Genomic DNA, 13,410 nt, shown 5'->3' on the forward strand with positions numbered 1-13,410 from the left:
TTTTGAAGATACCTCATTTTTCCAATTTTAAAAATTTTGGCACCAAGATAAATTTATCTTTTAATTCCATTTTCCGCAAACTTTTTGAAGTATCCTCATACATCACCATTCTTGGAAAATACATTGCTGATTCAACTCAACAACTTCTCTTCTTCATTTCATTAATCTTTCCTCCTGTTCAATTCCATTCCCCTGCCTTCCAGACCACCAGTAACTACTCTACCTCTGAGCAGTCTCTATTACATATACTTCCCTTTATCCATCCCCCACCTTCCAACTTTCAGCAAACTGAGCCTAGCACTTCAATCTCTGCAATTCTCTGATCTTACAGAGACCTGGAATTCTTGATTTGGCCTCTTTGCGTTTTCCATCATTGCCCCCATATCCTCATTTCTCTCTTAACCCACTCACAGTCCATGGCACAACACATTTACCTAGATCTCTTGGAGACATGCTTGATCTTCTATTCTAGCACCTTTTCTTATTCCATCATACTTGCTGGCAGAAGAGACTACTGACACCCCATATCTTCTGCCTGTACCTGCACACTCAAGCAGATAGACCAGAAGAAATTAATCATCTTGCACCAAATGGATTGCCAGTTTTTGAGTAAATTTTATTGTAATACAACTGCATTCATTCACTTCTACATTATCTATGCCTACTTCTATGCAATAATGGCAGAGTTGAATATTGAGACAGAAGCTGGCCGGTGCCGCGGCTCACTAGGCTAATCCTCCACCTTGCGGCGCTGGCACACCAGGTTCTAGTCCCGGTCAGGGCACCGGATTCTGTCCCGGTTGCCCCTCTTCCAGGCCAGCTCTCTGCTGTGGCCAGGGAGTGCAGTGGAGGATGGCCCAAGTGCTTGGGCCCTGCACCCCATGGGAGACCAGACTAAGCACCTGGCTCCTGCCATTGGATCAGCGCCGTGCGCCGGCCATAGTGCGCCGGTCGCGGTGGCCATTGGAGGGTGAACCAATGGCAAAGGAAGAGCTTTCTCTCTGTCTCTCTCTCTCTCACTGTCCACTCTGCCTGTCAAAATAAAAAAAAAAAAGAGAGAGAGACAGAAGCTATGGCCCATAAGAACAAGAATAGCTTATCTGTCACTTTAAAGATACCTTTGCCTAACACTGGGAGCTAAATCATTCCATAAGAAAATCCATAATCATGCTAACTGGTCTTAATTTTGTTTTATGTCCTCAAAACTCACATCAACATCCAACTTTCACAGTCATGACTACTACTGTCCCTAGTGAAACAGATTCCTTCTCACTCTTGACAACCTCACTTCCAAAAAGAGAAAGAATATATATAAATAAAATTAAAATAATTAAAAATAAAATAATTTCATCTTACAACATCTAATACACTGCCTTGGCTATGTGCCTTTGTCATCTTCTTTCTCCCTCCCTTCCTCCCTCTCTCCTTTCTGCCTCCTCCCCTGGAAAGTCATGTATTAATATTTCCTGTTTAGAAATAAAAGGGAAACTTAATTTGATCATGCATTCCCCTCCAGCTCTGCTCTATTTCTTTTGTTTACTTTCCTATAAAATTTCCACACCCACTGTTACCTACTTTCTATATCTCATTCTGTCCCCATCACTCCACTGAGAAGGCTTTTATCAAGGTCACCTAAGCCCGGACAGAGTTTGTGCTCAGTTCCCACTCTGCAAGCCTTACCAGCAGCACTGGAGGGGGCTGATCAGGAAGTCCTTCTTGAAGGACTTGCTTCTCCTCGTTCCCGGAACTCCACATCTGCCTGCATTTCCTCCAATCATCACAACCTTTCTGCAGTTGCTAGATCTCTAAAGTCAGCAAAACACAGAGCTTGTGTTTAGCCTTCCCATTTTTTCATTCCTCTCCCCTCTCCCCCTAGGTGATCCTATCCATTCTAATAATTTAAATGCCATCTTTAGGCTGCTAAGTCCCGAATCTGTAACTCAAGGCTTGATTTCCACCTTGAATTAGACATCCAGCAGTCAAATCAACACTTTCACTTAAGACATCTATTTACCACTCTGAACTTGGACTAATCAAGCATTAACTTCACTTCTCCATTTTCAGAAAATGGTCTGACAATTCACTCAGCTCCTTGGGTCAAAAAGCTAACAGTTTTCCATGTTTACTTCCAGTTCACACCCAAACCACATGCGAATCTCACTGGTTCAGCTTTCACAACACAGCAGACATTGAATCACTGTTCACCATCTCCACTGCTACATCCTAAACTAAGCCACTGGGTCAGCCTGCTGCCTCCATCTTGTTCTTCTACAGTCCATTCTTCACACTGCTAGAGTGATATTCCTAAACACTAAACCACATCTCACTACCTGCATGTGGAAACCCTCCAGTAACTCCTCACTGCTCTTACAGTAAACCAAACTCATTACTATATATAAGTATATATATAGAGAAAGTGTGTGTGTATGATATATATATCATATCATAGCCCAGTTGCTATGTCTTTGCACTTTTTTTTTTGACAGGCAGAGTTAGAGAGAGACAGAGAGCAAGGTCTTCCTTCCGTTGGTTCACCCCCCAAATGGCCACCATGGCCGGCACACTGCACCAATCCAAACCCAGGAGCCAGGTGCTTCCTCCTGGTCTCCCATGCGGGTGCAGGGCTCAAGCACTTGGGCCATCTTCCACTGCCTTCCCGTGCCACAGCAGAGAGCTGGACTGGAAGAGGCGCAACCAGGACAGAACCGGCACCCCAACCGGAACTAGAACCCAGGATGACGGTGCCACAGGCAGAGGATTAGCCTAGTGAGCTGCAGCGCAAGCGTCCTTGCATTCTTGTCTCGCTCTGATGGTCTTCTGATGGCTATTTCCTTTTCAAATGCTACCCTTCAGAAAGACCCTCCTGATGACCACTTAGATCAATTTCTATTATTTTACTGTTTGTTTCCCTCATAGCACTTATCAATTCTCCAAATCATCTGCACATAAATGCTTTCATTTATTTTGATAAATATTTCTCACCAAAATAAGCTCATGACTTGCAAGCAAAAACTTGGTCATTCTTCCACCACCAGTACCTGAAACACTTTTAATATAAAACCCTTGTCTGATTGACTGACATTTTAACTAAATAAAACAAAGTCTGGAAATTAGTACCTACTCCTAAGGCAGTTACAATTTAGAACACTATTTTATATTCAAATGATGGTTGGATTTTGGAATGTTGGGCCATTGACAGAAATATTGCATCCTTAGAGAAGCACAGAACCCTACTCTCTCAGGTAGTTATGATCCAGAAAGAAAATCACAACTTAAAAAGTGAGATTTACCCCCCCAAACACACACACGTTCATCCCAACCAGGTGCCAGCCTTCCCAATTCAGATACATTCAGCAGCCATGAAAGCTCACAAAGTGCACTGCACCATGGCATCTGTTGAAAAGGTACTAGTCCCTAAATCAGGCTGGATGACCACTCATCCACTGAATGCTTATCATCCCCATGGCAGTGGGTTCTCTAGAAAGATTCCTTCCTATATCACCTTTATCTCCTACATCTTAAAGGAAAAACAGAAGTGACATTATAGAGATGACAGCTAAAGGGCTGACATATGGCCTAGCAGTTAAGCCACTTAGGACATTCACATCCCATATCTGAGTACCGGGGTTCAAGTCCCAGGTCCACTACTGATTCCAGATTCCTGCTAATGTGGACCTGGTAGGCAGAAGGTGATGGTTTAAGTATTTGGGTCCCTGAACCCACCTGGGAAACCCAGCATGAGTTCCTAGCTCCTGGCTTCAGCCTGGCCCAGCTCTAACTGTTGCTGGCATTTGGGGAGTCATTCGGCATTTGGGAGCTCTTGTGTGTGTGTACACACACATGTGCACACACACCCATTTCTCAAAGTTAAAAATATTTTTCTAAAAAATCAAATACCAGTTAGCAATTTTAAAAGGTCTTAGCCTCACCCTGTCTCCACTGGAGCCACAGCTCCCCATGACACAGGGGAAGCAATTGTTATCTGATGCCTCTTCTGCCCATCAGGGTCAAAAGCATGGGTGAACCCTTGGACAGCTCTACATAAAACACTCTTCTTGTCTTGTGGGCTCCAGGGCCTGAATCTGTCCTGGAGACTAGACAATGTCAAAAAGCCTCTCTCTTTGTTGAGTTGGTCTCCAGGGCTTAGTTTACAGTGCCTCAGCCTTTTTGCACTGCAGTTCATTTGTGTAACCACTTACCTTCTGAAAGGTACAGGTACACACACACATACACACACACAATGTTCTGAACAAATTCTTCAGGCCTTCCTCTGCTGTCTCTCCAACTAGAAGAGACCTCCACTTCCCTAGTCCACCAGAAGACAAATTGCACCCATTGCACTAAAGCTGTAACTGGGATAAAATAAGCCAATAATGGAGCTACCTCTATCAGAAAAAGTTTCAATATTCTCAGAACAAAACACTCTCTGTGAACTTCCTCAGCACCCATCCATCACTTGTGGATGGAATTAAAAAACCATTGGGAGAGTGAGACACAAATCCTTAAATGAAAGCCCAGAACACATTTTGCCCCCTTTCTCTTCTTTGCAGCTCCTGTTGGCCTCTGTGACTTTCCCGAAATGACCACAGGAGCCTCCTTCATCTCACCTGCTGCCCTTACCATGTGATTCTGAACCAACGCTCATGTTCCCTCCCCTTGAATGGGGACAGCCCTCTGCACTGACTCCATAAGTAGAATGTACAAAGTGATGCAACCTAAGGGGAGACCATCAAAGGCCTGCAGCTTTGCCAGGTTCTCTGGAATGCTCACCCTGATTGCCCCACCACCAGGCTGTGAGGAAACCCCACATACCTTTTGCGGGATGGGGTGTGAATGTAGAGAGGCCTATATAGAAGGGAAAACCAAGGCGCCCACCCTCAGCCCAGCTGCACTCCAGCTACTGCAGATTATCAAGCTAACTGAATCCTTATTGTTTCAAACCACTGAGTTGGGCTGCTCTGATCCACAATGGATGGAAACAAAAGCAGCTGCTGGCCTAGTCTCCTTGTCACTTGGATGAGATGGTCACTCTCTCCCAGCCAAGTCAAGGAATGTCTGGGCCTTCTCATCTTACCCCAGATCATTGCTATTTGGACTTCACTGCCTAAACTTAGCTTGGCCACCTGCTCATCTCCACTTCTGCCCTGCACTGCTTCACACCCACCACTAGCTCCCCACCCTTCTCAGAAGCCCACCCTTGCCCCTCCACAAAGATTCAAGGCACATGTCAGGGTTGTATCAGGACTTAAAATTGGTGCCATTGTCAGCCTTCCAGTGGCTGGAAGAGAGAGAGATCTCCAAAATGTAAAGGGCTCCGTCAGTAGCATGAACACAGAAACAAGCTGTGACACAGTCAGCCTTCAGGAGTGCACCCAGAGCCAGGAGCTTTACATGGAGTCCCAGTGTGTACATCTAAGCAGGGTCACAGGAGGGAGGAGGAAATGCCTGCAAAGGGAAGGGGTCATAGCTGGCAAGAGTACAAGAAAAATGGCCCACTGCCACAACTACTAGTCCAGTCATGTTTTAGGACTTTCTATTTAAAGAGTTACAGAGAGGGAAAGAAAGAAAGATTGTCCATCTGCTGGTTCACTCCCTAGATGGCTGCAATGGCCAGCACTGGACCACACTAAAGCCAGGAGCTTCACCCAGGTCTCCCACATGGGTAACAGGGGCCCAAACACTTGGGCCATCTTCCATTGCTTTCCCAGGCCATTAACAGGGAGCTGCGCAAGGAGGGCAGCCAGGACCTGAATCAGTGCCCATATGGGATGTTAGCGTCACAAGTAGGCAGCCTTACCCACTATGCCACAGTGCTGGCCCCTCAAGAAGATCATTATTAAGGTCTTTCCTCACAACTTTTTATATCCAGTAACTATCAACAAAGGGAGTGAGATTGATCAGGAAAGGTTTATTCCCTGTAAACTCAAGGATGTCTTCCTTATAATCACACTTCCTCCATAGATGCTTGTGGGCCATTGATTTCTTTCCCTGCGTGCATGTGCACACGTATGTGAGTGTGTGTGTGTGTGTTTATAATGAAGCAGATCCTATATTGAGATTAAGCCATGTATAAAAAACACTGATCTGCCACTTGTAAATCGTGGGCTGTGATATCAGATCTGGGTCCCATCATGACCAAACGTGTGACGTAGTGCTAAGTCTTCTGTGTCTTAATTTATAAAATTGGAGTGATTAAAAAAATAGTTATTTTAGGCCAGCGCCGTGGCTCACTAGGCTAATCCTCCGCCTTGCGGCGCTGGCACACCAGGTTCTAGACCCGGTCGGGGCGCCGGATTCTGTCCCGGTTGCCCCTCTTCCAGGCCAGCTCTCTGCTGTGGCCAGGGAGTGCAGTGGAGGATGGCCCAAGTGCTTGGGCCCTGCACCCCATGGGAGACCAGGAGAAGCACCTGGCTCCTGCCATCGGATCAGCGCGGTGCGCCAGCCACAGCGCACCGGTCGCGGCGGCCATTGGAGGGTGAACCAACGGCAAAAGGAAGACCTTTCTCTCTGTCTCTCTCTCTCTCACTGTCCACTCTGCCTGTCAAAAAATAAAAATAAAAAAAAAGTTATTTTCAAAGGAGTTTTTATAAAGGTAACTAACATAACATAATAACTGATCAAGAGCCTGAATAGGAAACTAATAAATTTTGAATTCCTTCTCCCTATGGGCAAATTGTGGCAAGTCTGCTGTGGGCTGCCAAACTAAGTCATTTCTCCCTACATATTATTTAGAGCTTAACCTAAGTCAGGGCATGTCCTGACTTCTACACTGGAGCCAATTAGTCACTTCTAGGCTATAGCTCTACAGGTCCTAATGCCATGCTAAAAACACACATCAGAGACTCTCTCCTTTCCTATTTTTTCCCCAATAGCTGCAATTGCATTTTATCACCAAACAAAACCACATTCTCCTTCTTGGCCGTGTCTAAAGTGAAGCGTTTGCCACCAACTTGCTCAGAACAAATCCCTGCAAAGCAATCCGACCAGAGTCAGGGCCTGATTCGAGTCGGTGATGGGGACTCTGTTAATGAAAGTCTGGCAGAAAGGCCTACAGGGAGTCTGTCCTAGCAGGAAATCCTCTATGTGGCTCCTGATTTTCCAAGCTTTACAAGCACAGCTGAAAATAGCCTATTTTCTCAATTTTTCACTTCAGCATCCCCCTTTAAACCAGCTCCATTCCATAAATACTGCATCTTTAGGGACACGTGTGGGAGGCAGTGATCCTGGTCCAAGTCCCAAATCCTGATTTCCGAGTCCCAAAGCTGTACCCTGCAGGTGTTCGGGGGAGACCATCTCCAAAGTACAACTGCCTTCAAGCATTGTAGAAAACTGAGAATGAAAATGTGTTTTGTTCCTAGAAGTGAGTAGGACTTCAGCCTGTACCTTACCCAAAGTCTCATTAATGCCTGCCTTAAAAAGAAGGGCTGGTGGCCAGCACTGCAGCTCACTAGGCTAATCCTCAGCCTGTGGAGCCGGCACCCCAGGTTCCAGTCCTGGTTGGGGCGCCGGATCCTGTCCCTGTTGCTCCTCTTCTAGTCCAGCTCTCTGCTGTGGCCCAGGAGGGCAGTGGAGGATGGCCCAAGTGCTTGGGTCCTGCACCCACATGGAAGACCAGGAGGAAGTACCTGGCTCCTGGCTTCGGATCAGTGCAGCACACCGGCCATAGCGACCATTTTGGGGGTGAACCAATGGAAAAGGAAGACCTTTCTCCACCCCCCCCTCACTGTCTAACTCTGCCTATCCGGAAAAGAAAGAGAGAGAGAGAGAATATGACCTATTCCAGACAAGAACTGGACGGAAGGATAGCAGACAGTGAAGGAAGTAACCCAAAATGTCACCCTAGACTTTTCTTTTTTAAATAAATCTTTTTTTAAATATTTATTTATTTATTTGAAAGTCAGAGTTACATAGAGAAGGAGGGGCGGGGGGGTGTCTTCCATCCACTGGTTCACTCCGCTGTCATATCATTCCATGGTAGTAAAAGATGAAACAGTTGGGTAAAGCTTAAAATATATATTAGATGTTACAACTTGGATTTCAGAAATTTAAGAGAAAGAGTGGGCTTTGAGAAGGAAGATAATTCTAAAAAATATCTGATCCCATCTTACCTAAGCACTCTGGTGAGAAAGAAGAAGTCAGGTGTTCAATTCAGTTGTGCTTGATGCCCCAAACACAAAATAAAACAGTGCAGCATCTCAGAGCCTGGCCCTGGAGTTTGACCAGTGGCATTTGAACCACAGCCTTACCACTTTACAGTAGGAAATGTGAGCCTATTAACTAACCTCTCTACAATGCCATTGTCTGATCCATAAAGAAAGAGATGTAACTGCATGTATCCCAGTGGTTGCTGTGGTGATTAAATAAGATAATGCAGTTGGCTCCTAATAGAAGCTCAACAGATAGTGGCTATTGTTATTTTTTTATGAGGCTGCATTCTAGGCAAAGAAAATTTAAGGATGAAGCTTGATCCCTGCCCTCAAGCAATTGCCCGCTATTGTAAATAACTAAAATACAGTGAGAAGTGATTAGGATATAGCTACAAATACCTCAAACCTTCTTGCGAATCAGATGTGGAATAAGTTACTCATGTTGTCTCAGCTAATGAAACTGTTATCTACAGAAAACACCAGGATCTGCCTATTGAGAAATAATTCAGATGGTAAAAGAATCACACAGTAATAATTCAAAGTGCGAAAAAATCACTCAAGGGCTGGTGTGGTACAGTGGGTTAAGCCACTGTCTGTGATGTCATCATCCCATATGGGCACCAGTTCAAATCCCAGCTGTTCTACTTCCAATCCAATTCACTGCTAATGCACCTGGGAAATCAGTGGAAGATGGTCCAAGTGCTTGCACCCCTGCCACCTACATGGGAGAACCAGATGAAGCTCCTGCTTTCAGCCCAGTCTGCCCTAGCCCAGCCCCAGCCATTGGGCCATGAACCAACAGAATATTTCTCTGGCTCCCTAACTCTGCCTTTCAAATAAATAAATCTTTAAAAAAAGAAAAAGAATGAAAACAGGGCCCAAACCCAACAGAGAGACCACTGCCTCCCAGGTCTACATCGGCAGGAAACTGGAGCCAGGAGTAAGAGCTGGAGCAAACACAAGTACTGAGATAGGGGCTATGGATGTTTTAACCACTCCTTCAAGAACCTGGTATCCAGACTGAGAATAATTTGACTGGACAACAATGAAGCAATTAGAGCCTTAAACTCGTTCAGAAAACTTAAGAGCACCCACAGTCTCTTAGTGCTTTCAAGTCTGTATAACTTGAGCTCTATTCCTAGATAAAAGAGAATTTTCAAATGGAATTCACAAGCTTCTGTCAGTGCTCTTTGTGAAACTAATGCAAAAATGGAAAGTTTAAGATAGGATGGAAATGAGTAAATGCTATTGTGGTTTCCAAGGAGAATTCTACAAACCACAGCCTGGGGCTTTGCAAAGACAGTGAGCTGTCGTAAAGCAAGAGAGAAGGAAGTCAGAAAGAAAAGGATTCTCGAAGTGAAAGGATAAATCAGTGTCCAGTGCCAGAATGTGACAGACTATGGCTCAAAGTCATTTGTGCACATGCCACATGCCACATACTATCTATCCTGGGTACCGCTCCATACATGATCCTATTGGATTTCCAATAGCGAAAGGCACCATTATGTCCACTTTTACAGATAAGAGAACAGGCATACAAAGAGAAGGATTAAAGTAGGAAGAATCTCTGGCCTGTTTCAGTGTTAAAATTGTATGTTCTCAATTCTGCCTGTGGAGGATGAGCACCAGACATTCTGGATAAATAGAAACATCCAGAATCTACAGAGGAGTCTGAACAAACTGGAGAGAAAACAACACTTGCCATGTCCAAAAGAGCTTGGTAGCCAGCAATGCTCTGCAGAGGAGACACTATGGCAGAACTGTTTTGTGGTTTCTTTCCGGCCAACACACTCCTTTTGCTGAGAGCTTCTGACCTACTCAGAGGTACACATTTTCACTCCATGCAGATACATAGATACATAGTTAGATAGGTAATTACTGGCTCCTGAATATTTGTCATGGGTTGAATAAGACCTGTCTTCCCCAAACTCATACAAGATGGTTAAACTCTACTGTTTTTTTTTTAATTTATTTGTTTTATTTGAAAAGTAGAATTACAGAGAAGCAGAGGGAAAGAGAGAAACAGAGACAGAGACAGAGACAGAGACAGAGTGAGTGAGAGTAAGAAAGTGCATGAGAGGTCTTCCATCCACGGGTTCACTCCCCAAATGGCTGCAATAACCAGAGCTGGGCTGATCCAAAGCCAGGAGCTTCCTCTGGGTCCCCCATGTGGGTGCAGGGGCCCAAGGATTTGAGCCATCTTCCACTGCTTTCTCAGGGCATAGCAGAAAGCTGGATCGGAAGAGGAGCAGCAAGTACTTGAACCCACACCCATGTGGGACGCTGGCGCCACAGGTGGCAGCTTTACCCATTATGCCACAGCACTAAACTCTACTACCAGGGCCAGCGCTGTGGTGTAGTGGGTAAAGTTGCCTCCTGCAGGGCCAGCATCCCATATGGGTGCCAGTTCTAGTCTTGGCTACATAGCTTTCTGCTATGGCCTGGGAAAGCAGTAGAAGACGGCCCATGTCCTTGGGCCCCTGTACCCACATGGGAGACCCAGAAGAAGCTCCTGGCTCCTGGCTTCGGATCAGCTCAGCACCAGCTGTTGTGACCAACTGGGGAGTGAACCAGCAGATGGAAGACCTTTCTCTCTCTCTCTCTCTCTCTCTCTCTCTCTCTCTCTCCTTCTCTCTGTAACTCTGACTTTCAAATAAATAAATAAATCTTAAAAAAATAAAATTAAATTAACTCCACTATCTTAACATTGAAGGTTGATGGATTAAAGACACAGACTTGATCTAATTATGGCACCTGGGAGGTGTGTTGGGTGGGAGGTTTTAGGCCACAGAGGTGTGCCCTTGGAAGTGGTTCTCAAAGAAATAATTATTAAAGTTCTAGCCAGCTGTTCTCTTACCTGCCTGGCTCACCACATAATTATTCCTCCATACTCACCATGACCAGTCTCCATCAGATGCTAGATTATGGGGCCACCTAATCATGAACTGTGACCTCCAAATTATACACTGAAATCAAGCCTTTCCAAGAAAAAGATTTTAATTGAAGATATTTTAGTTAAAGGAACCAAAAGCAGACTAATACAATGTTCCTGTGATCTTCTCACCAATCCTTATAAAACTTTACCTTTGGTGCTTTAACGTGATGGACTCTGTTTGAGGAAATAGTAACCAACATGACAGGCTTAGGTGACCAAGCATTGCTGTGACAGACATGTGCTCCCCTGAAACATGAACCTGATGCATGATGGGAGTCTTATAATATGTATGCAGCTCACAGACATGAACCTCTCCCCTATTACTCAAAGTAAGTAAAATCAAAAGCAAATGATTTGCACATAGAAAGATTTCAGAGACCCAGAGGAAAAGTGAAGAACATAGATAGAGATTGTGATTATATTTTAATTTTTATTCCACCCAAAAATCACAACTTTGGAAGAGAAATGGGTATGAAGTATCAACATAGCAGAAGCTAATGCAAGACTCAGCTTCCCGACTCATGACTTTAAGAGATGGCTGAGCCATGGCAAAAGACAGAGGAGATTTTATTAGGACAAGCAAGAATGCAAGACAGTAGACTCAAAGTCAAGATCGAATATATGACAGTGTCATCAAAAAGATGAAAACTTCATCTAAAATATATGCTACTGGAAACTAACAAGCTACCAGACATGACACAGGAAAGGTTCTCAGATAAAAGTTACAGGTAAGGAAGTTAAGATGAGAATATATTGTCATTCCAGAAGGATGGCACCACGAGGGAATTCATACCCCTTCTCCCTTTTTCCTCTTAAAATATCCATGACATTTTCTGTCAAAGGGTAAAAAAAATTCACATTAACACCCAAAGTGTTCGACAAGAATGTTAGCATATTTCATATTCTGTAGCAAATGTATACTCTGTCTTAAAAAGTTGGAGAAAATTACAAGTTGGTACCAGCTGCCAACCCAGTCCCAGAACTCTGCCTCCCAGGGGACATCGAGTCAAGAGAAGAGAGCAGCATGGCCCGAACACTGGCGGTGAGCTAAGTGCTGACACTGTACCCGTAGATGCACAACCAGGCCAGGCACGAGGGACCTCACAGTGCTAAGTTCAGACTTGAGCCCCAGATCCAACGAGTGCCATTCCTCTCATCTAAGAGGCGTATGCAGCAATCGCCCAAGCCCCAGCCACACCCTGATGCTGCAGTAGTACTGACAATATGACTACAAGAAGACAGATGCTGGCTTGACCCTTGCTGCAAATGGAGATTTATCAGGCCTCAGTCTCGCTCCCTTAGCTTGTAGTCCCTCTGTATTCATTATAATGATTATGAGTCAATTCTTTATTAAAAATCAACTCCTTAAATTAAGGAAGACACGCATAGGTCAGACTGGCCCTAAAGATCAAATCGCAACATGCAGAATTCAATTATCACCTCCACAGTTAATGTCTTAATGCTAGACTCCATTTTGAGATGCTTCTCAGCAACACTAGACCTTGATCAAACTAAGCAATAACAACTAACCGTTATAGTAAACATTTACCAGGAAAAAAAGAAAATTCTTGGGGAGAATATAAAGCAACTAAAACACCCACAAACCCAAAATGCAACAGTGATTTTATGTTTATTATTTATTTATTTATTTGAAAGACAAAGAAACAGACCTCCTATTTGCTGGTTCATTACCCAACAGCAGATGCAGGACCAGGTTGAAGCCTAAAACTGGGAACTAAAGCTGAATCTCCCACCCCGGTGACAGAAATTCAACTACTTGAGCCATTAGCTTGCTGCCTCTAAAGCTGTGCATTAGCAGCAAGTTGGAATTAGAAGTGGAGCTGGGACTCAATCCCAGGTACTCCGATTAGGGACATGGGTGTCCCATGTAGTATTTTACCTACTAAGCCAAATTCCCACTCCAAGCAGCCATTCTAGGAAAGTGGTTTAACCATTTCTTTTCAAGTGAAACATACATTTAGTATACAACCTAGAAATTCATCTCTAGATATTTACTCAAGAGAAATGAAAATATATATTTGCAAAAAAGCTAGTGATAAGTGTTTACAGTGGCTATATTCATATTCATCCAAGCCAGGAAATGCCCAAAGTAGCAGGAAGTATGCATTTCCCCCAGAACAATGAAAATGCACATCCACAGGCAGACTGGGACAAGATCACATACTTCAGTAGGAAAATAGTGAATATTAAAGTAGGAAGGGTAGAGAGGAGGAGGGCAGGGACAGGTTGAGTAACAGGTATCAGAATACAGTTAGAATAAGTTCCAGTGTTCAACACCACAAGAGAGCAGGTGCAGTTCAGAGTAAC

At 44.3% G+C, this 13,410-nt stretch overlaps 1 long non-coding RNA gene across 10 annotated transcripts in view; it reads right to left on the reverse strand.

Annotated features, from left to right (window-relative positions):
• The window catches only part of LOC149122116 (uncharacterized), a 137,885-nt gene that overhangs the window by 121,161 nt on the left and 3,314 nt on the right, over window positions 1-13,410 (reverse strand). For 8 of the 10 annotated variants that reach the window (XR_016221769.1, XR_016221766.1, XR_016221768.1 and 5 more), the window contains exon 2: window positions 435-541. The exons of 1 other annotated variant lie outside the window; for it this stretch is intronic. This is a non-coding gene — a long non-coding RNA (uncharacterized LOC149122116). Of the gene's footprint in view, window positions 1-434; window positions 549-13,410 lie in introns of all 10 variants that reach the window. One more of the 10 variants, XR_016221772.1, reaches the window with a different exon arrangement.

This window comes from Oryctolagus cuniculus, chromosome 15, assembly GCF_051225735.1.
Source record: "Oryctolagus cuniculus isolate XC-2025 breed Fujian yellow rabbit chromosome 15, ASM5122573v1, whole genome shotgun sequence".
NCBI classification, from domain to species: Eukaryota; Metazoa; Chordata; class Mammalia; order Lagomorpha; family Leporidae; genus Oryctolagus; species Oryctolagus cuniculus.